Raw genomic sequence first — 26208 nt, forward strand, 5'->3', positions numbered from 1 at the left:
TACATTTATAATTAGAAGTATCTTCAATTCTTATTATTGAAAATACATTTTCTTTAGGTTGTGTATCTAATTGTGTCTGATTATTATTTGAGAAAGGAACTAGTGAAAATTATGAGCAATCTTCTTTAAGTGTGTTTTTTGATATTGAATGAGGTTACAATTACGAAAGAAAAACACTTAAGAAAAGATAAGAGTTTTTACAGTATTGTAAATTTCACATCGTTATAAATGATACAAAGATGTGGTTGAATGATAGTTAATAGAATATTGGAATCACCATAGAGAATGATAGATACAATGGGTAATTAACAAAAAACTTGTGAAGCATAAATTAGTGAATCAAAATTAGAAATAAAGAATCATGAAGTAGCAGAAGAAGGAGATGTTATGAGACAAATTGTGAGCTTAATAGTGAATGAAAAAATACTATAAATTGTGTCCTAGTGTCCATGAGATGGAAAGGTAGGGGAATGGATATAAATGTTAAAGGTACTTTCAATTTGAGAAAACTAAAGGTCTTCATAGGATGGAATTTCCTAATGCAAATTTGAAAGGAAAAAACACATCTTAGATGGATTTTTAACACATTTAGATATATTTCAAAAGGGAAATCAAGCATTTATAGGGTAGATCAAGATGATATCAAAGTTAAGAAACATGGCTCTCCCTATAGAGTATAATCATACAATGATAATGTACATATAGAATCAAAACACAAAATGGGGGTGTACAATAGAAAACAAACGAAGTATTAATTTGTCAACACATGGTAACATGAAAAAGATTTAAATCAAGACGTTTGGAGGTATTTAACTAGATTATATTATCATTCTCTAAAAGAGAAACAAGCTTATGTAAGTTACAAAAATTACAATAGAGAAGTCTTATTAGTTGGTTCTAAAGGTGTAAGAATTGGTATTGATTCTATAACAAGGATCACATTCAACATTCATAAAACAAAAAATTCCATGCTTCTACTATTGATTAGTGAGTCCTCTTTGAAGCATGTTTTGAATATTTTTCATCGTTAGTTTGATTTTTTCTATATGGATAGAATGAAAAAGAAAGAGAGGCAGCCTCACACATCTATAAAAGGTAGATAAAATCAAGACTTTCTATTTGTATATTCATGAGAGACTTAAAGAATCATAGGAGAACCATAGGGTGAGTTGTAACCATCACAAGGAAGGGAAATATTCAATATTGGAGACCAAGTACATCTACATTAGAAAGAATAAAGGTTGTAGGGACTAGGATTCCTTTAGATGTGGATAGGAAGGAAACAATGCTTGCATACTAGATCTACTAGCATACATGTAAACATACTCAATAGTGAATTAGAAAATGTAAAACTCTATAATCCATCCATTCTTATGAAGAAAATTGGGTCCAAGTTTTTATTTCTACATAATAGTTGGCAGTTAAAACCTAAAGTCTCACATTCTAGGGTTGAAATAACATTTTTTGAGTCTTTAAACTAAAAATAATTCACTTGCCCAAAACTCCTGATTGTATATTTCATAAATGCATTTATGGATTAAAAAAAGAACCATGACTAGCTTATGTATGAAAAAGCTATTCTTCTAGTAACTTGACCATATGTTGCATCAATTTTGTGCCATGTACAAGCCATGCGAACCTGTTTTTGAAACTTATGGGCCTCTCCATTTAATTTAGTTAATGTCATTGTCAACTTGCCTCACTTTGCTTCAATTTTTTTTACTTTCTTGTATTTTTATTCTTTTTCACTCAATTACCTCTAGTTCTCTAGCATCTTTCCAACGATATGGATTTTACTTAATTTGGGTGCACCCATTCATGAGTTCAAAATTTGATTTGCTATTTCAACACTATTGTTCGATGGATCTTTTCTTTCAAGTTACTCTTGTTTGGGGTCTTGGATCAAATTCATCACCCATGCAATTTGGCTTGATGTGATAAATTTTAGTTATTTTGATCTTGATTCAACCTTATCTCTAATATAACCTTCATATAATGTACACATGTAAAAATGAGATTTAAATTAACGTATATCTATATATAAATGTGTAAATTAGATATCAATAAATTTCATTATTTAATTAACATTTAAAATAAACTGTATATTAATCATTATGTCATATATATATATATATATATATATATATATATATATATATATATATATATATATATATATATATATATATATATATAGATGTGAAAATACAACTCATTTCATTGTTCTACATTGAGGATAAATTATATTGTGAATTTTTAACTCAAACTGTAAACAACGAACCTGAGACACATTCCTATATACTAGCAATTGTCCCAAAAGGCACAAAGAGAGGTTGATAGGATTATTATATTATAATTCTTGAATTTCTCTAGAAGAGATGTTGGTTCAAGCCTACAAGGAGCAAAGATATTTGATGTTTGGAGTTCTATGCTTTTTGGACACCATATTTCTTTAAATACAACTTAATTTTTTAGAAAAGTTCAAGCCCAATGCAATTTTTCCATGCAAACATACACTTAAATCGCTACTAGGCTTATGATATTGACAAGTTCAAAGTAAAATGGTATACAAGAGAATGTACCAAGCTAAAACACAAGTTACACATCTTCAGACCTGAAAAAGTACATAACAATGGTTTGGTAAATCAATAGCATATCATAATTGCTTTTCCTTCCACATACATACAATTACCCCAAAGGCAAGGACAAGAAATTTTTCAGCTCTAGTGAGTACCAGTGGGTCAGTAAAAGGAGTGACCACTAATGGCTTTCACATTTATACAAGGAATTGGCAAGGGATTTTACATGGACTCCACTCAACTTCAGACATAGCTTCAGCCAATATGCAGAGTGATTGAAATTGAACACAACTAAGTAGTGACATTGGCTCACAATAATACACCAAGTATATAATATTGAAGCTTTTACAGAAGCAAGGAGTAAGAAAGATTATGAAGCTCAGAGAAGTAGATTTAAATCAATCAAAGCTTGTTGAACGGCTGTAACATCCATAGAAATAATCTTCCAAGGTTTTGCTCTCATGTACAAGATCTACACTTTGATCTGGATTACTGTTTGATACCAAATCATCATCAACTCCAAGCATTGCAAGTGATAGATGAGTTTGTATGTCACAACTCCCAAAGTTTGCTCCAGATTCATCCTCAATCAATTCATCTAATTCCATGGACATTGTCAATTGCCTCTTGGTCTAATAAGGTAGGTCATCTCCTGCTCCTCATAGTAATTTCAAAATCTGCAATACTAAGTTACACACAAACAATGAGGAAGAATAAGTTCATGTTCTTACATTAACATTTATCCATTGTTTGAAATTTCACAAAGCCAGTTTAATGCAAAGGTAAGCCACCTTATTTGGGGAAACCAAAACTTTCAATTTAGATCTTGCAATCGAGATTTCAGCCAGGATAGTGATTCTCAGGAGAGATATATACTCTCTTGATATTGGAGCAAAAGCAGATATGTTGGCTCTTCTTGCCTATTCAGGGAGGGGTAATTTGCATACTGAAGCTTTGGTTTGAGATATGATGTAATATTTTTTGCTAATATTCAAAGAATATTATATTTCATTAATGGAAAAAGAGATTATTAGCAATTGAGGCTTTGAATATTTTTCCATAATCCACCATCAGCATTCATGGCTAACCTGTTTAAGGGTGATAATTTTACAAATTGAACTACTGAACAAATGTTTATATTACAACCCTAAAAACTAGATCTAAACACCCCTAACTCTAAGTCATAAGGATATCAACTCGATATTTCATGTGCCATTCTTCATTATGGGCAAAAACAATTCTAGAAGTAACTCCTCACAAGAAAGGAAACATCTTCAAGCAACTAAATTTGACATAAGATCAGAAACTGAAACATATATACGAAACTAAAGAGAATAAGAGTAATTACTATGTTCATTCGAGGTCGAAACTAAGTTCCCTGTCTTAGACAACATGTTGTACTTGGCTTTTGGTAGTCTTGTCATTGATTGGTTTTCTTCCAGTTATTAGCTCTAGAAGAACTACTCCAAAGGAATACACGTCCATCTTCTCATTAACCTTGCCATACATGAAATATTCTAGAGCAAGATACCTTAAATATGATAGCAGCTAGTTTTATGAAGTCTTGATTATAAAGGACATTTATTTTCCTAAGGAAAGAGCTGGTGTAAAGAAAGAAATGGATATTAACCAAAATGTACCTACAACATCACTACATGTGATATATGCAGATGCTGTTGAAGCTCATTTGGCCAGCCCAAAATCTGACAACTATTCACATTTATCTTTAGTTAATGATCCATGGAAAGATGATTTGCTGGTTAATGGTCAATCAAATATTATTATAACATCTCCAACCAAAAAATACAAACAATTCAACAGAAGCTTGAGAACTTGTTTCTCTCACAAAGATCAAGATACCTGAGGTTCAAAGTTTTCAGAAAGAAAAATATTAGATGATTTCACATCTCTATGGATGAAAGGATGAGAACAACCTTCATGCAGATAAGTCAAAGCTTCAACAATTCCAGTGGCCACTTTCAACCTATCTTTCTAGTGAGCCTGTGGCTTGTCATTCTCTCCTGTAACCCAACTTTTTCTGAGAACTGGGAACAACACTTAACACTGAAAAATAATAAAAATATCCAAGGACGTAACATGGTAAATACATGAAAATTGGCATACTACATACCGTAAAAAGTTTCTTCCAAACTTCCTCTCGGTAGCAAGTTGTAGACCAAAAAGTACTCCTTCTCTTCAACACAGTAACCAATTAATGAAACAATGTGCTTGTGCTGCAAGGTAGTAGTAATTTCAACTTCCAAAAGAAGTTCTTGCTCTACTTCTCTAGAAGATTTTAGTGATTTAACTGCCACAAATGGCCCATCAGGAAGAACCCCTTTGAACACTTTACTGCATGGCAGAGGACAATGATAAGGGTAGGTGAGCAAGATATTCAAAAATCTCTCAGAATCATAAAAGGCAACCCTTATAAAACCTGCATGCCACCTTAGTAGACATTCATGATATGTGTTGATCCATATACATTCATTATATGTCCTGACTCATAGAAGGCGACTAAGATGAGTTGGAGAGGATGAAATCACCTCTATGGTTCCTGTAGTGCAATAAATGGTGCAGGAGTATAGAGATAATCCCCGGGGACCAAATTGAAGCACTGATTCTTAGTGAGATTCCACACTCTCTTCGACCCAGACACCACAAGAAGATCATGCCCAAAGGTATGGTGATGGGCTGACTCGATACTTCCTGCCTTGAAATTAACAATGGCAACAATAGGGCTTTCTTGCATGATGCTCAAGGATCCCCTGGGCATGATATCCACATCCCGGAAGTTTCTCGTTTTGCTTAATGAAGAGAGAGCACAGGAGGATTCAGATTGAGGTGTGTTGTGTTATGGTATTTTGGGCATTTCCTGTAAGGAATTTTATAAAGAGCCAGTGATCTCAGGTAGCCATGGATTCCCTTTGCTAGCAGGGCTGGGGGCCTTGAAAGGGGTGTCGAACCAGGCATGGATCGAAGGTGTTGGATAAGGGAATCTTTGAGTGTGCAACCGAAGTCATCAGCTCTTGTAATGATCTTGAGAGGCTTATTGGCATCAGTGCTTCACATTTTCCTGGACCGCCAATGACGAGGGTTTGGGAGGTTGGAAAAGCAATGAAGGGAGTGAGGGTAGTGTTGAATGCAGAGGGAGGAGTTTGTGCAGGCAAGTGCATGCACCTAGACTAGGGATTGTGCTACACCCAAGTGGTGTCCTGGAAATATGACGTAAAATGCGTAACAACTGGCTGTAAAATCGGCTGCAGAAACCACACTTCAAATCAACGATTAAAAGTGTCTCACCTGATCAAACAGAGCAGGGTAAATGGGTTGATGATTGTTGATGCATAGGAAGGCCTATCGGCCTAAATATGTTATATAATTCACATTGATTTAGTCTTATGTGCTAAACTTATAATTCATGCCAAAGATACGAATTAATATCAAATAAAATTTAGATTGAAAGTAGGTTGTAAATAGTATAATATAAATTTAATAGACATGAAATTTGCACATATGAGAACAAAAACTATAAAATAAAATCCCATTGCACATGAATACACATGTTTTATAACTCCAAAACATAAAGATTTTTCATTTTGCACAAGGAAAAAGTTGACGAGCATAACCAAAATGAGGATATAAATTTATATGATTTTTTTAACTGTCATTTAATTTTTTTTTGTCTGGTGAATGAAGCTACGCTGGAATCTCGGTGCAAATGAAATGAATTTCTAGGCATCAAAGCAATACAGTCCCGTAGGAGCGCTTAGCCCAACAAATTGACAAACGCTGAGTTATTCAAACTTGTTGAGGAACACTGAAGACCATCGATAAAATGTTGATTTTCCAATTTTAAATCAATATGTTCCTCCCTTCTAGAGAGGATTGGTTTATTGGTTAAGAGATCTCGAGAGGAAAGGATATTTTATTATTATGTACTATTATAAAAAGGTCATTTTTATATTGTCAAAGGAGTTCCAGAAACCGGAGCATAGACTGTAGGAGGAGAGCACTCTTATATTATTATAAACCCTGCACTCTGCAGTTATTGTACCTAGTGAAACCTGTGTGTAGGATGGCTTTGTTTCTTAATCTCTGGAGGGAAATTTCTTAACGCTACTATCAAGTGTTTGATGAATAAGTTAGAGAACCAGAGGACTGTACATGTGTAAAAGCATGTGGAGCTAATGACTATAAGTTCAAATTTTTTAGCACTGTCGTTTAGTTTGCGAACTTATTTTCAATTTATTTTTACCTCCGTTAGTATAAATAGAGTTAACACTATTGTTAATATAAATAGAGTGAACACAATTGTTAATTTTGGTTTTGCTTTATACTAATGGTATTTCTACGCTGCAGGACAGGTAAGTGTATCAGAAAATGATGAAAGTAATTTCTGCACTGCGGACCTGAAGTATTTCCTATCTTCTGCACTGCGGATCTGGTGTGTAGTATTTCTGTGCTGCGGATCATATTTCTGGGATGCAGATCTGAAGTATTTCCTATCTTCTGCGCTGCGATCTGGTGTATAGTATTTTTGCGTTGCGGATCTGAAGTGTTTCCTATCTTCGGTTTTCTGCGCTGTGGATCTGAAGTGTTTCTGCATTGCGGGACAGGTAATATAATATTTTATTATATTGTTTCTGTGCTGCGGATCTGAAGTGTGCATTTTAGCCACGGAAACTGAGCGCTCCTGCAAGAAATTTTCTGCCATATTTTCTCAAATTTATTAATAATCATATATAATCTACGATTTTCGATCTGCCGCGATCTACCATTTTGGCTTACACTGTGAGGTGATCTACCATTTTTGAGAGTGAATAAGTTTTTTTGCACATTTTGGATTCTAGATCTAATCTTCTGTGGCTAGATCTAGATCTAGGCGGCTAGGTTCTAGATCTAATCTTCTGCAACGAGATCTAAATCTAATCTTATATTCTGCTTTATTTCTTTGCGGCTGGGTTCTACGGGCAAGTAAAATATGGCTCCCAGCTTCGCGAAAATAGCTGCTGGCTCATCCGCTTCTGGAGGGCAAGCTCCTGCCCATATCGTCAGTGAAGCCCCAGCTCCCACTGTCCAGGTGGTCCAGGCCTCACTCGATGAGGCTTTGAAGTTTTCCAAAAGTGCCCTAATCTGCCGGTTCAATGGTTTTTGGCCACGACTAATAGCTCTCCACAACTGGATCTCGGAGGTATGGAAGCCTGTCATTTCTGATGAAATTAATATCTACCCCTGTGCTAGGGGTTTCTTTATAGTAGATTTTGAAAATCCTGAAAGCAGACAATGTATTCTAGATTCCACCCTCTTGGTTTTGGGAAAAATCAGGCCTATTCATGAAGCCATGGAACCCATCATTCGATCCCTCTATAGCATTCATAACTTCAACAACAGTTTGGGTGAGACTGCCAAGCCTACCTTTGCATCTTTGGAATCTCTCGTCGCTAAAAGCCATTGGAGATGCAATTGGGAAATTTTACTGTAGGTGCCCAAAAATAGAGGAATATGCAAGAACCACCTATACGTGCATCTGTTTGGAAATGGATTTCAGCGCCGGATTCCCACCTAAAATAAACCTAACAAGTAAAGACTATGTGTGGAACCACAAACTCGATTACAAAAGTGTCCTCTTCAGATGTCGATCCTGCTTTGAGACAGGGCATCCAGTCAAAAATTTCCCAAAAGCCTCCCAGAAAAATTCTGCTAGAAACAACCACCACAGATCTACATGGTGGAAGGAGCAAAAAAGAACACTACACTATCATCAAAGAAGAATACTCTGGAGAAAACTCTAAATCACAAGAAATCGGGCAGGAAAGAAACAACTCTCAAGACAGGCAGGGAGAAAGCCCCGCCAAACAAATCAACAATTATGAGGATTTGACCGCACAAAATAAGTCTTCATTTAACAGCAAAGCAAATCTCCTAGACCAAAATTCTTCTCCGACTATCTTCAAAAGGACGAACATAATAGATCGCGAAGCTAAGACACCAATGTCCCAAGAACCATAAGAGATGAAGGGGATGAAAGATAAAGGAAGTTGGAAGACCGTAGAGGAAAAAAAGAAAGCTACAGCACCAATCTCGCCAAGAAAGACGAGGAGCCAGATAATTAAAAACTAAGAAAGTTATAGGTCCGATAGACCAATTTGGTCTCAGTGGACGTTAACCATCATCATCATCATCATCATAAATTTATCTTTAATTGGTTTAACTAGTTTTAATCAATGTTGAATATCTAGTTCATGTAGATTTGATTGGAATGATTAATAACTATTTGTTAATCATTATAGTTGTACATTTGATTGAATAATTAATAACTATTTGTTAATCATGATAGTTTTGTCTTGTTCTCGTTTATATTGAGTTAGATAAATTATTTTTTTAATTCAGCATAAATATTACTTTGAATTAGTTTACTTGCAATATTATTTTGGGTATGTGGATGTAATATTTGAACAACTATTATTGGGATATTTTCATTACATATTGGTTTAAGTATCAAATTATTTTGAAGAATTCAAGTAAATTTCAATCCAAAGTCAATCTTAGTCTTTCTCTTTTCTTATCACCTTTGCTCTTGATTGAGATTAAGGATAGCCTTCTCTTAGTTGAGACGAGTTTTCTTTTTATTCACGTGCTTCTTAGATTAAACTCTCATTTGCATATAGATTAATTCTTTTCATTATTTTAAATCTCTTTTCGTAGAAGTAAGCCATTTGTGGCTGGATAGAACCCTAATTTTAGTCATGTGAAAGAAATTACCATTTTTAGAATACTAACATAGACATATACAAAAAAACCCAAAGTATTGTACATAACTAGCTTTACATATAGGATAACTTAGGCTAGATTTACCTTAGGCTTGCCTTAGGGTAAGGGTAACTAAAGACCCATTTAACTAGTCAAAATCGCCAAACCAAATTAATAGGTATCTAATTGGGATCCTCACCAGTTGATCTCCTTAATATTGGATATGGTCATTTCTAGCCATCAACATTTTTTGTACTAGAGGGAGGGCCACAGATATTGAAGTTTTGTAAAGACTTATTCTAAAAAAGTTTTAATTTAATCATGACTCATTCATATGATGCTTCTTTGGATCATGTTTTCAACTCATGCGGACCTAATAGAAGCATGCCCAAGAAATAGATTGAATCTTTGTCTAAATTGAGATATGACATTGGCTGTGAGTTTTCATCTTTATATCAGATTTGTCAAATTTTGGAAAAATGTAATTATTTTGATATTACTGATGATGATGTGATTTGCTTATCTTTTGCCCTCACATTCCATGGATGGATTTGAGAATGGTTCAATACTTTACCAGCTAAGTACATATATGCTTGGAACCACTTTATGAGAATTTTTTTGTCATCTCATCAGAACTATGATTATGAGAATTTGTGTTTAGAAATGGAAAATATTTTTATGAATAAAGATGAGTCAATTAATGAGTTATACACTAGATTTAAATCACTTTGTTTTAGATTATGTCTCAAAGATCTTCCTTCAAAAGAGGATTTATCAATGTGTTTTCAACTTTTTGTTACTTGTTCTTATGAACATAATAAATCCAACAAGAATGAACAGTAAGTCTCTAATCCATTAGTTAGTCTTGACACATTCCCTAATTCTATTGAACCTTTGAATGAATTGGAAAAATTTTCAAACTAGCAATCACTAGGACTTGTCTTCACTGATCCTCACATTTCGCAAAATGATCATAGAAATTTGAATCTAGAGTTTGAGGATATATTTGAAATATCTTCTAATGATTTTGATCAACCTCATGTAGGTTCATTAGGAATAACTACACCTTAGGATGTGACTAATGAGCATTGTGTTAGTTCTTCTCCATAAGTAGATTCACTACTAGTTCCTATTCGTTTAATAGAAGATTTACAATCAAATCAGACTGCTTTTCACAAACATAATGATGAAAATCATATGGAGACACTTAGTATAACATATTATGGTAATCATTACTTCTTGTACCCAACCCTCTTTGTAAATCATAGTACATCTAATAATAATTCTTTTGATATTTATGTTGCAAAGTTTCCCTCAACTAGTACACATTTCTCTGAGAAGGATTTCTTGCATACAAATCATAATTATGAATCTCTTTCTTACCCTTTCATTGAAATTTTTATCTCTAATCAATAACATCATTTCCATGAAAGAGAGGTCATTTATGATGAATACCTTGATGATGACGACATAGAATTTCCTTCAACACGAAATGGATTAGATTTGGATTCATCAATGGATTCTTCTTCTATTCCTTCTGTTCCTCCTATAGACAAGAAAATCCTTACATGTTCTGATGCATATGATCTTAAAGTTTCCAATAAAACTCATTTGCATAGTCCTATGGAAAGTGGTCATGGTATAGTTTCATTTCCTTTTCTTCCTAGCGACAAATCCAACGATGTGAACAAGGGTTGGTCTTTGAATTCTCTTTCTAAATTTGATAATAGATTATATAACCATGTAGATACCACTAACAATTTTCCACACACTTCATCATGCACCGATATATTATACCGTCCAATCTTATCCTTTGTTTCTCCTTAGAATGTTCTTCAAGGACTAGTTAATGTTCATCCTTATTTCATTGATCCTTTTGAAGAAAACTTGGAGAATTCATTTCAAGGAAAGACTCTTGTACATAAATTTATTTCTTTTAACTTGTTAGAAGTAGATGTATAGAATTATGTTTTTATTTATTTTAGCTTTATTTTGTTTCTTTTACTTATCCATGTTATACCTTGGGATGCAGGAATAAAGTTGACAGATCACTCCACTGAAAATTTTCCTACACTTAATTGCTCTTATTCCTAAAAATATTATACATAATTTATATAGTAACAATATTATTAATTAGCGTAAATTATTTTGTTTTCATTTTAAATTATGAATAAATAAATCATGATGATTTTTTAAACCTAAATTCTAGTCATCATTGAGGTAATTGTTTTATTTTTTTTATGATTTCAATCATTTATCTTTAGATACTTTTTGTTTTACTTATTTGTTTTATAATGCAAGAATTCAAATATTTTGGTAATATGTTGTAGATGTACAGAATTATGTTTTTATTTCTTTTATCTTTGTTACGTTTCCTTTACTAATGCATGTTATATCTTAGGTTGCAGGAAGAAAGTTGATTGAATGACTCCACTGAAAATTTTCTTATACTTAATTGGTCTCATTCCTGCAAATAGTGTACATAATGTATATACTAATAGTAATATTAATTAGCATAGCTTAGTTTTATATCATTTTAAATTATGAATAAAACAATCATGACAAGTTTTTAAACCCAAATTTTAGTCATCATTGAGGTAATTGTTTTATTTGTTGTATGATATCAAGATTTTATCTTTAGATACTTATTTTTCGAAAAAAAAAAAAAAATTCTTTCATAATGCAATTATTCAAATATTTTGGTAATATTATCATAAGCAAATTTTGAACATGATTGTAACTTTAGCTAGGGTTCTCAAAGGCTTTATCAATTGCACTCTTATGACAAAATACTTATCATTATCTCAACTGATTTTAACAAAGATAAAGATTTTAGTTTTCTACCTTGTGTTGTTTGACCTTCAAGGCTTAATGGTTTGATTTTAAATCTTGCATAGTTTTTCTTTGAACTTCTATAAGGATTTCATAGTTTTCTGGTGGTTTGGGTTTGTTTATTTTTATGACATTTTGGAAATTTCATATGAAAAAATTATATTTCTAAGCTACGGTAGTTGGTCAATATGGGTAAATTTTTACTCTACCTTTATAAAAGGATTCCATTACATATGTAATTGTATCTCGTACATTAACCATTTTTCATGGGCAACATTGAATCATGATTCAAGTATTCTGAGTTCATCAATATAGAAGAACGAATGGCTACTAGTTTGAGGTTTGAATCTCTCCAATACCCTCCACATATATGTCCTCTGTTTTGGTAGATGAAAGTAAGTCTAGTGAGGTGAATCATAAATAATGTCTCATCTATATCCTAAAATACTTTGCCTGTAGTACCACCCCGCTCCACTCAACTAAAGGTATAAAAGGTAATTTTCAAAAATACATATATAAGGGGTTCAAAATCTCACACATATCTGGGAGGTGTATGCAAACCTGCTGGGATACTGAACAAGATCACTGACAGTGGGTCCATGCATACATGGTACCCTAGCAACTTCGTCAGGGTACTGAACAGGCCTTCTAGCAATGAAGCAATCTTCGGTAAAGAGATAAATTTATAGCATATTCATGCTAACCTTCAATGACCTTCTAGCTATGTTATGAAACCAACCCACAAAAACATAGAAAAGATAGATAAACACCTTCAAAATAAGCCTCTTCGAGGGTGAAACGTCCTTTACATTACACAAATGAACAATTCTTGGATGATACAAATGACAAGACCTTCTTTCTATATATAGGAGCCTAAGGGGTCATAATATAATCAGAGTCGACATAAAAATAATAATGTAAGGATAAAATAATAACAATAGCGGGATTTTTGGGCATGTTATAGCCCTCTATGTCCTCTTTCTAACACCGCAAGTCTGATCACAATTGGATTTGTTGACACCTAATCCTCTGCAATTGGGTGAATTTGGAATGTGAACAGTCATCAAGAAGATGAACTGATCAGTCACATTCATGTACATAACAATAGCTACCTAATGAAATAAACGAATCAGTTTTTCTGCCAAGTCTAGAGTTACTCCTAGCCTGACATGGTATCAGAGCTCCCAGGTTCTAAAAATAGATGTAACTCCCTTCATCTCTACCATTGCCTCTGTCCTGACATAGCGCTGCCACTGCCTCTGTCCTGACACAACAGCGAGTATGTTGAATAGTTCGAGCAATGAATACACTGAAGCATCTCTATGCATCGATTCATAGTCTCTGTGTGATGAATGGACTATGGTGAAGGTCGTATTGAATGCGTAGGTTGAACTCCGTTAAATACAACATTGAATGCAACACTGTAGTGTGGGAATGGAGCGTTGAATACAATGGTGTGCATTGAATCTCTAATATGAAGCAGTAAATTATGTGGGGCTCTATGGTTTATATTTTGTGTTGAATAATCTCCGAGTGTCTGTGCGTATTATTTGTGCATTGGTTAAAACTCCTGGTGTGTGCGGTGAAGTTTATATGTGCGTTGGTCTGATATTCATATCCTGGTTTAATACTCTGTAATGTGCAACATTGAATTGGGTTGTATATAACCTTGGACCGAGTTATAACCTGGAATGTATATTATATATAAACCGTGGCCTAACATATAACTGTGGACTGTATAACCCGTGGCCTGACAGATAACTGTGGACTGTATAACCCGTGGCCTGAGATATAACCATGGCGTGAGATATAACCGTGGACTGAGTTGTATTGTGCTTAAACTATGGACCGAGTTATAACCTGGACTGTATATTATATATAAACCGTGGCCTGACATATAATTGTGGACTGTATAACCCGTGGCCTGAGATAATGGTGCTGATAATGGTATGCGGTGTTCTTTTTATTTGAGATAGAGTGTTGAATTAATGCATGTTGCTGTGGCTATATTAAAGCGGTGATTTATATGTGCGCTAAAGCTGTGTTCTATATGTGCACTGTGGTTATATTAACCAGTATATATATATTATGGTTTTCATTTGAACGAGTTATGAACTGAGTTTGTAGATATGGAATATGGTGGATATATTATATGAGGATCCTTGGAGGGATTTGAAGAAATAGTACATAAAAGTGTTTGATTTTTTTTTTTTTTGCCTTTTTTAGTACAATTTCACTATATATCAGCAGAAGTATTTTTTACACAATGCATTCAATCATCTCTATGGTAGGAATAGTTCTCACTGGAAAGGAGAACTATCCTGAATGGTCCCGGATGATAAAACACACCCTCATCTTCAATGAGTTGTGGAAGGGAGTGTGTGTCGGAGAAGGAGACAACGACCCAGTATAGCCTACATCAAACAAAGAGCTCGTCATTTGGGATAACAAGAACAGCAAAGCATATGCATTAATCGCAGCATCTGTAAATGAAGAAGTAAGTTGCCATATTTCGTCATATTCAACTGCCTTTGAAGCTTTACAAATGCTGAAAGAACTCTATGACTCACATTCTGCACTTGAGGTAGTCCAACTCATGATTAAACTCTTCACTCTTGAACTGCAAAATAATGATCCTCTTGCTCGTGCATCTGAAGTAAAGTCTATAATGCATGATATAAAATCCACTAAGGTTGAGCTGGATATCCCTCTTATTTCTTTTCTCAAGGCACTCTATCCTACTTACTCAAATTATCTTGAGTCTTTACAAGCAAATGGAAATCTTAAAGATATAACCTTTGACTCTCTTGTGAAAAAGTTTGCTGAAAGAGAAAAAGCCTTTGGAAAGAAGACAACCCCTGAATCTTCTGAAGAGACTATGTGCCTTGCTCATAAAGAAAAGCATGCTGCTCAAGATTCTATAAGAGGAAGAGGTGGACGAAGAGGAAGAGGAAGATACTTCAGAGGTAGGGGGGCAGAAACTCTCAAGGAGAAAAGGTAGATTTGCATTGCATTCGCTGCAAACAAAATGGATCACATGATGCTTCTACATGCAAGCTACCATGGGATAAAATTGAGCAGAAAAGAAACCAGCAGAAAGGTAAAACTGATGATACAGACAAAGGTAAAGCACCTGAATCCGCTCACTATATTGAGGCACAATGTAATATTGGAGTAAATGAAGATTTGTTTAATGCTTCACTTGCTTCTTCGAAAAATGATTGGTTGCTTGATTCAGGAGCAACCTGTCATATGACTCATAGGAAAGCTTTTTTTGAAGATTTCACTGACAATGTGGATGGAGCAGTATACTTTGCAGATCAGTCAAAAATCAAGCCATCAGGGCTTGGCACAATCAGGCTTAAACTACCTGGTCTTCCAGACTTTCTTCTGGATCATGTTCTATATCTCCCAGAGCTCAAGAGGAACTTGCTGTCCTTGGTCCACATCCACCAGCAAGGTCACTCCATTCGTATGTTTGATGGCAAGCTTGAGGTAAGAAAAGCATCTGACCACTCACTTGTCATGAGGGGAATAGAAGAAGAAAGTCTTCTCAAACTGCAAGGAACCTCTACTCATGCACATCATTTCTCATATATTTCTCGTCATGAAGAAGGTACACTTCCATCAAGTTTATTATGGCATGCTAGATTTGGACATTTAAACTATGACAGTCTTCGCTTATTGAAGAAAAATGGTGTTGCTGGTTTGCCTACAATTCCTAGGAAACATAAGCGATGTGATGCTTGCATTCTAGGAAAGCATAGCAAACAGTCTTTTCATGATTCACATTCAAGAGCACATAGCAAGCTTGAACTCATTCATTCAGATTTATGTGGTCCAATGCCTGTTCCTTCTGCAAATGGAAACAAATATATCATGACATTTATTGATGATTACACCAGAATGTGTTGGGTTTATTTATTGAAGAACAAATCTGATGCTTTTCAAACATTCAAGAATTTTCATAAATGGATTGAAAATGATGCACAATCTCATATTGGGTCTATTCGCACTGATAATGGAAAGGAATATACATCAAATGAATTTGAAAACTATCTTTTCCAACATGGGATCAAACATCAAACAACTGTGCCTTATAATCCCCAACAGAATGGTGTAGCTGAAAGACTGAATAGAACAATCTTGAATATGGTACGATCCATGCTTTTCTTCAAAAATGTAAAGATAATGTTTTGGGCTGATGCTCTTCTATGTGCTGCATATATAAAGAATAGATGTCCATCTAATGCTATAAGAAACAAGAGTCCTTATGAATTGTGGTATGTACATGTTCCTTCGGTAAAACATCTCAGGATCTTTGGTTCCACCTGTTATGCTTTGATACCAAAGGTACATAGAAACAAACTTGGTGCTAGAAGTCGTAAGTGTATGTTCCTGGGGTATTCAAACACCTCTAAAGCATACCACCTCTATGATGAAGTAAATAAAAAGTTTGTTGTATCTAGAGATGTCATTTTTCTTGAATCATCCAAATCTGACAATGTTGTGGAGCGGCAACTTGATCACTTGGATAGATTCACAAAAACGAAATCATTTCAAGAATTTGATAATCAGATTCCACATCTTGGAGGGAGATTCCTATACTAGAACAACATGTGGAATCTTCTTCTGAAGAACAATCTCCCCTACATGAAACTCCAACAACGGATGATCCTTTAAGTGATGTAATTGATAGAATTGGGAGACTCAATCTTGATTCAGTCCCAACTCAATCAAAAGATCAGCCTGGACCATCTCAGAAAGGTCCCCCGAAGTGGCTGACAAAGACACTTGAAAGTGTTCATCCTGATGAAATTGGAAAAACAGGAACCAGAAATTCAAACCGACAAGATGGAGGTGATGTAGACGACTCTAATTCACCTGTTGATATGGATGTTACTTATGACTGTGAATTGAACTTGTGTACAAATTTTGAACCAACTTCCTTCAAAGAAGCTGCTTCTCATGATGAAGGGAAAGAAGTGATGCAAAAGGAGTATGATGCTCTCATAAAGAATGGCACTTGGAAGCTGGTTGATCCTCCATTTGGAACCAAACCAATTGGCTGCAAGTGGTTCTACAAGAACAAGTCCAAAGCTGATGGCTCACTTGACAAGCACAAAGCTAGGCTTGTGGCAAAAGGTTTTGCACAGAAGGAACGGATCGATTATGAGGAAACTTTTGCCCCCACAGCAAAATGGGCCACCATCCGGACACTCTTTGCACTAGCTGCTCAGAACGATTGGAAAGTCCATCAAATGGATGTAAAAACTGCATTCTTGAATGGAGATTTAAAATAGAATGCTCTTATGTCCCAGCTTGAAGGATTTGCTATGAAAGGACATGAACATAAAGTATGAAAACTTGTGAAGTCCTTGTATGGCCTCAAACAAGCACCGCGAGCCTGGTATAAAAAACTAACTGAGCATCTTCTGAAACTCAACTTCAATCATTTTGATCTTGATGATGCAACTTTATTTGTCAAGAAAGTTGGCAAAACAGTTGTGTATCTTGTGGTATATGTAGATGATCTTTCAATGACAGGGAACAATGAAAGCTACATTGCATCCATAAAGAAGGAATTAGGGAAAAGTCTTGAAATGACTGATTTGGGTTATGTTCATTACTATCTTGGCATTGAAGTAACCCAACATCCAAAATCCATGTTTCTTTCTCAAAAGAAATACATTGGAGATTTGTTAAATAGATTTGGCATGACAGAGTGCAATCCTCTTTCTACTCCAATGGAACAAAACTTAAAGCTCACATCTATTGAAGGAAAGGAATTTGAGGATAAAACAAAGTATAGACAGCTTGTAGGAAGTCTCATCTACGTCACTACTACTAGACCAGACATTTCATTTACTATTGGAATCCTCTCCAGGTTCATGCAAAATCCTTGTGAGGGACATTGGTCTGCTGCAAAAAGAGTGCTAAGGTACTTGAAGGGAACTCAAGACCTCAGAATCAAGTATACACAGGTGGACGACTTCAGCTTGATTGGATACTCTGATTCAGACTTCGATGGAGACAAAGAAACTGGGGTATCTACTTCAGCATATACTATGAGTCTTGGATTAAGAGCTGTCTCCTGGAGATCAAACAAACAATCAGTTCCAGCAGATTCCACAACTAAAGAAGAATACGTGGCAGCAACTGAAGCAATGAAAGAAATTTTGGGGCTCAGGAAAATTCTTGAAGATTTATAGGTAAAACAAGTACAATCAACTCCACTCATGATTGATAACACCTCTGCAATAAAGTTGGCCGAGAACCCAAAGCTCCATGATCGTACAAAGCACATCAATACTAAATATCATCTGATCCGACATCATGTTGAGGAAAAAACAATCCATCTCCGTCATTGTTCCACAAATGAGCAAATTGCAGACATCTTCACCAAAGCGCTTGGAAGAGAAAATCTTGAAAGATTCAGAATGATGCTTGGACTCACCAACATCCCTTCAGATTAAGGGGGGAATGTTGACACCTAATCCTCTGCGATTGGGTGAATTTGGAATGTGAACAGTTGTCAAGAAGATGATCTGATCAGTGACATTCATGTATATAACAATAACTACCTAATGAAATAAACGAATCAGTTTTTCTGCCAAGTCTGGAGTTACTCCTGGCCTGACAGGATTCCCAAGGAAAGGGGTATGCCCGATCTCCCGTGATGTCCTAATTATAGAATGGTTCAGTAGAGCGAACTTGTACTAAGTACGACGTGTCACTGTTTTGACCTTAGGTTCAGAAAATGATAGTCAACAAACTACAGTCTGTCTGCATTCTGCCACTTTTTACGAAATTTCAATGTGATCCTCAGACAAAAATTTATGACAATTTTCCCAAGGTCTCGTATTTGGGATGTAAATTGAGAGGATGCCAAAACCATAATTGTCTTGGATTGTATCTCTAAAAGTATAGCAAAACGAGATATGAAGAAACAGTACATAAAAGTGTTTGAATTTTTTGTTTTTTTTGCCCTTTTGAGTACAATTTCACTGTATATCAGCAGAAGTATTTTTTACAGAATGCATTCAATCATCTCTATGGTAGGAATAGTTCTCACTGGCAAGGAGAACTATCCTGAATGGTCCCGGATGATAAAACACACCCTCATCTTCAATGAGTTGTGGAAGGGAGTGTGTGTCAAAGAAGGAGACAACGACCCAGTACAGCCTACATCAGACAAAGAGCTCGTCATTTGGGATAACAAGAACAGCAAAGCATATGCATTAATCGCAGCATCTGTAAATGAAGAAGTAAGTCGCCATATTTCATCATATTCAACTTCTTTTGAAGCTTTACAAAAGTTGAAAGAACTCTATGACTCACATTCTGCACTTGAGGTAGTCCAACTCATGATTAAACTCTTCACTCTTGAACTGCAAAATAATAATCCTCTTGCTCTTGCATTTGAAGTAAAGTTTATAATGCATGATATAAAATCCACTAAGGTTGAGTTGGATATCCCTCTTATTGCTTTTCTCAAGGAACTCTATTCTAATTACTCCAATTATCTTGAGTCATTACAAGCAAATGGAAATCTTAAAGATATAACATTTGACTCTCTTGTGAAAAAGTTTGCTGAAAGAGAAAAAGCCTTTGGAAAGAAGACAGACCCTGAATCTTCTGAAGAGACTGTGTGCCTTGCTCATAAAGAAAAGCATCCTGCTCAAGATTCTACAAGAGGAAGAGGTGGACGAAGAGGAAGAGGAAGATACTTCAGAGGCATGGGGGCAGACATTCTCAAGGAGAAAAGGCAGATCTGCATTGCATTCGCTGCAAGCGAAATGGATCACATGATGCTTCTACATGCAAGCTACCATGGGACAAAATTGAGCAGAAAAGAAACCAACAGAAAGGTAAAACGGATGATACGGACAAAGGTAAAGCACCTGAATCCGCTCACTATATTGATGCACAATGTAACATTGGAGTAAATGAAGATTTTTTCAATGCTTCACTTGCTTCATCGAAAAATGATTGGTTGCTTGATTCAGGAGCAACCTGTCATATGACTCATAGGAAAGACTTTTTTGAAGATTTCACGGACAATGTTGATGGAGCAGTATGCTTTGTAGATCAGTCAAAAATCAAGCCATCAGGGCTTGGCACAATCAGGCTTAAACTGCCTGGTCTTCCAGACTTTCTTCTAGATCATGTTCTATATCTCCCACAGCTCAAGAGAAACTTGTTGTCCTTGGTCCACATCCACCAGCAAGGTCACTCCATTCATATGTTTGATGGCAAGCTTGAGGTAAGAAAAGCATTTGACGACTCACTTGTCATGAGGGGAATAGAAGAAGAAAGGCTTCTCAAACTACAAGGAACCTCTGCTCATGCACATCATTTCTCATATATTTCTCATCATGAAGAAGGTACACTTCGATCAAGTTTATTATGGCATGCTAGATTTGGACATTTAAACTATGACAGTCTCTGCTTATTGAAGAAAAATGGTGTTGTTGGTTTGCCTACAATTCCTAGGAAACATAAGCAATGTGATGCTTGCATTCTAGGAAAGCATAGCAAACAGTCTTTTCATGATTCACATTCAAGAGCACATAGGAAGCTTGAACTCATTCATTCAGATTTATGTGGTCCAATACCTGTTCCTTCTGCAAATGGAAATAAATATATCATGACATTTATTGATGATTACACCAGAATGTGTTGGGTTTATTTATTGAAGAACAAATCTGATGCTTTTCAAACATTCAAGAATTTTCATAAATGGATTGAAAATAATGCACAATCTCATATTGGGTTTATTCGCAGTGATAATTGAAAAGAATATACATCAAATGAATTTGAAAACTATCTTCGCCAACATGGGATCAAACATCAAACAACTGTGCCTTATAATCCTCAACACAATGGTGTAGCCGAAAGAATGAATAGAACAATCTTGAATATGGTACAATCCATGCTTTTCTTCAAAAATGTAAAGATAATGTTTTGGGCAGATACTGTTCTATCTGCTGCATATATAAAGAATAGATGTCCATCTAATGCTATAAGAAAGAAGACTCCTTATGAATTGTGGTATGGACATGTTCCTTCGGTAAAACATCTCAGGATCTTAGGTTCCACCTGTTATGCTTTGATACCAAAGGTACATAGAAACAAACTTGGTGCTAGAAGTCGTAAGTGTATCTTCCTGGGGTATTCAAACACCTCTAAAGCATACCACCTCTATGATGAAGTAAATAAAAAGTTTGTTGTATCTAGAGATGTCATTTTTCTTGAATCATCCAAATCTGACAATGTTGTGGAGCGGCAACTTGATCACTTGGATAGATTCACAAAGACGAAATCATTTCAAAAATTTGATAATCAGATTCCACATCTTGAAGGGGGATTCCTGTACTAGAACAACATGTGGAATCTTCTTCTGAAGAACAATTTCTCCTACATGAAACTCCAACAACAGATGATCCTTTAAGTGATGTAATTGATAGAATTGGGAGACTCAATCTTGATTCATTCCCAGCTCAATCAAAAGATCAGCCTGGACCATCTCATAAAGGTCCCCCGAAGTGGCTAACAAAGACACTTGAAAGTGTTCATCCTGATGAAATTGGAAAAACAGGATCCAGAAATTCAAACCGACAAGATGGAGGTGATGTAGATGACTCTAATTCACCTGTTGATATGGATGTTACTTATGATTGTGAATTGAACTTGTCTACAAATTTTGAACCAACTTCCTTCAAAGAAGCTGCTTCTCATGATGAATGGAAAGAAGCAATGCAAAAGGAGTATGATGCTCTCATAAAGAATGGCACTTGGAAGCTGGTTGATCCTCCATTTGGAACCAAACCAATTGGCTGCAAGTGGGTCTAGAAGAACAAGTACAAAGCTGATGGCTCACTTGACAAGCACAAAGCTAGGCTTGTGGCAAAAGGCTTTGCACAAAAGGAAGGGGTCGATTATGAGGAAACTTTTGCCCCCACAGCAAAATGGGCCACCATCCGGACACTCTTTGCACTAGCTGCTCAGAATGGTTGGAAAGTCCATCAAATGGATGTAAAAACTGCATTCTTGAATGGAGATTTAAAAGAGAATGTTATTATGTCCCAGCCTGAAGGATTTGCTGTGAAAGGAAATGAACATAAAGAATGCAAACTTGTGAAGTCCTTGTATGGCCTCAAACAAGCACCGCGAGCCTGGTATGAAAAACTAACTGAGCATCTTCTAAAACTCAACTTCAATCATTTTGATCTTGATGATGCAAATTTATTTGTCAAGAAAGTTGGAAAAATAGTTGTGTATATTGTGGTATATGTAGATGATCTTTGAATGACAGGGAACAATGAAAGCTACATTGCATCCATAAAGAAGGAATTAGGGAAAAGTTTTGAAATGACTGATTTGGGCTATGTTCATTACTATCTTGGCATTGAAGTAACCCAACATCCAAAATCCATATTTATTTCTCAAAAGAAATACATTGGAGATTTGTTAAACAGATTTGGCATGATAGAGTGCAATCCTCTTTCTACTCCAATGGAACAAAACTTAAAGCTCACATCTATTGAAGGAAAGGAATTTGAGGATACAACAAAGTATAGACAGCTTGTAGGAAGTATCATCTACCTCACTACTACCAGACCAGACATTTCATTTACACTTGGAATCCTTTCTAGGTTCATGCAAAAGCCTTGTGAGGGACATTGGTCTACTGCAAAAAGAGTTCTAAGGTACTTGAAAGGAACTCAAGACCTTAGAATCAAGTATACACAGGTGGACGACTTCAGCTTGATTGGATACTCTGATTCAGACTTCGATGGAGACAAAGAAACTAGGGTATCTACTTCAGGATATGCTATGATTCTTGGATCAAGAGCTGTCTCCTGGAGATCAACAAACAATCAGTTCCAGCAGATTCCACAACTAAAGAAGAATACGTGGCAGCAGCTGAAGTAACGAAAGAAATTGTGGGGCTCAGGAAAATTCTTGAAGATTTACAGGTAAAACAAGTACAATCAACTCCACTCATGATTGATAACACCTCTGCAATAAAGTTAGCCGAGAACCCAAAGTTCCATGATCGTACAAAGCACATCAATACTAAATATCATCTGATCCGACATCATGTTGAGGCCAAAACAATCCATCTCCGTCATTGTTCCACAAATGAGCAAATTGCAGACATCTTCACCAAAGCGATTGGAAGAGAAAAGCTTGAAAGATTCAGAACGATGCTTGGACTCACCAACATCCCTTCAGATTAAGGGGGGAATGTTGACACCTAATCCTCTGCGATTGGGTGAATTTGGAATGTGAACAGTCATCAAGAAGATGAACTGATCAGTCACATTCATGTATATAACAATATCTACCTAATGAAATAAACGAATCAGTTTTTCTGCCAAGTCTGGAGTTACTCCTGGCCTGACAGGATTCCCGAGGAACGGGGTATGCTCGATCTCCTGTGATGTCCTAATTATAGAATGGTTCAGTAGAGCGAACTTGTACTAAGTACGACGTGTCACTGTATTGACCTTAGGTTCAGAAAATGATAGTCAACAAACTATAGTCTGTCTGCATTCTGCCACTTTTTATGAAATTTGAATGTGATGCTCAGAAAAAAATTTATGACAATTTTCCCAAGGTCTCTTATTTGGGATGTAAATGGAGAGTATGCAGAAACCCTAAATGTCTTGGATTGTATCTCCGAAAGTATAGCAAAACGAGATCTGAAATTCAGAACAGATTTTCACCATGTTTCTGGCTCAAATGGGTTTTAATTTCAGAGTCTAAAACTTCGTAGAAAAAAATATAGCGAAAATTCCACAATGGCTTGTTTGAGATGGAATTATGGAGTTTGCAAAAACCCTAACTTCCATAGATCAGGTCTCCAAACATATAGTGAGACAATATCTAAAATTTAGACCCATGGTTCAGCGAGATTTATTATCAAATGGGTTTTTTGTTTAGCTTCTGAAACGTCGCAGAAAAAATGTTATAGCAAAGATTCCACGATGGCCTCTTTAGAGCAGCGAAACTCTAGAATCCAAAGCTTTGATACCAAACATTATGAAACTAGCTCACAAAAAGATAGAAAAGATAGATGAATGCTTTAGAAATTAGCCTCTTAAAGTGGGCAACCTCCTTCACATTACACAAATAAACAATTCTTGGATGATACAAATGAAAAGACCTCCTTTCTATATATAGGAGTCTAAGGGGACATAATATAATGAGAGCTGACATAACAATAAAAATGTAAGGTCACAATAATAACAATATGGGGACTACATGGGCACAACAATATAATAAGGGAGTTGTACTAATAACAATAAGGGGTTTCACTAGTAGTATAGGGACCTAACAAGCTATTTTCATTATCCACTACTAGCGATTTGATTTAAAGTTAATAAATATTCCCTTTTGATTGGATTCAATGATTTAGTACTAGACATTTAAGGGCATTTATCTTTTAAGCAATTGTCTTACCTCGTTTATGGCGTATATGGGACCCTTTGGAGATGACTTTAAGTACAAATCCTTTCTAGAAACTTCAAATCCTATTATGTAAACTAGAGATAACTACTTCTTTCTCATGTTTCTCCAATTTTTGTGACCATAACACTCTCATATGTTACTAAAAATTATGGGCCCCCCATTTAATTTAGTTAATTTCATTCTTATCCAACCTTGCTTTGCTTCAATTTTTTTCAACTTGTTTATATTTTTATTCATTTTCACTCCATTGCCTTTGCTTCTCTAGCATCTTCCTAGTGATATTAAGTTTACTTAGTTTTGATGCACCTGTTCATGAATTCAATGTTTGATTCATTACCTTGACACTTTACTTCGATGGATCCTTTTTTTCAAATTGTCCTTGCTTGAGGTCTTTGATCAAATTCATCACATATACAATTTGGTTTAATACACCAATTTTGGGTCATTTTAATCTTGATACAACCTTATCTCTTATATGTCCTTTATATAATGTACACATGTGAAAATGAAATTTAAATTAACATATATTTACAAATTTTATATATGAATGTGTAAATTGAATACCAATAGATTTCATTATTTAATTAACATTAATAATAAATTATATATTAGTAACTATATTATAATAAATTATACACCTAAATATATATTATATATACATTACATATTTAAGTAATTATGAAATAATGTGTGACAATATAATTCATTTCATTATTTTACATTAAGGATAAAATATATTGTGAATTTTTAACTTAAAGGGTAAACAATCTACGTGAGTCATATTATTATATAATATGTTATATAATCCACAATGATTGTGTCTTATGTGCTAACCTTATAATTCATCCATAAGATACGAATTAATAACAAATAAAATTTACGTTTAAAGCAGGTTGTAAATAAGTATATTATAAATATATTATACATGAGATTTTCACATATGAGAACAAAAACTATAAGACAAAATCCCATTGCACATGAATATGCGTGTTTTAGAACTACAAAACATGAATACTTTTCATTTTGCAAAAGGCAAACATTGACAAGAATAATCAAATTGAGGATATAAAATGACATAATTTTTTTAGTTGTTATGTCTGTTCGGTGAATGCAGATATGTTGGAATCTCCGTGCAAGATAAATGAGTTTCCACTCATCTAAGGCAATAAAGTCACGTACGAGCACTTAGCCCAGCAAATTGACAAAGGTCGAGCTATACAAAGCCGTTGAGGAATGCAAAAGACCACTAATGAAACGTTGATTGCTAATTTTAACTCCATCTGTTGCTCAGTTCTCGGTAGGACTGGTTTATTGGTAAAGAGATCTCGAGAGGAAAGGATATTTTATGACTCTTTAATATTACAAAAGGGTCATTTTTATATTGTCAAAGGGATTCTGGATGCTGGAGCATAGATTATAGGAAGAGAGAACTCTTGTATTATTATAAGGGGCCTCTCTAGTCATTTTTTTATTTGTATACTATTGTATTTAGTGAAACATGTTTGTAGGATGGCTTTGTTTCTTGAGATTTGGAAGGAAGTTTTTTAACACTATTGTAAAGGGT

The sequence above is a fragment of the Pinus tabuliformis genome, chromosome 3_2 (assembly GCF_031772625.1).
Source record: "Pinus tabuliformis cultivar Carrire ecotype Pingquan chromosome 3_2, CPIR1, whole genome shotgun sequence".
Lineage (NCBI taxonomy): Eukaryota > Viridiplantae > Streptophyta > Pinopsida > Pinales > Pinaceae > Pinus > Pinus tabuliformis.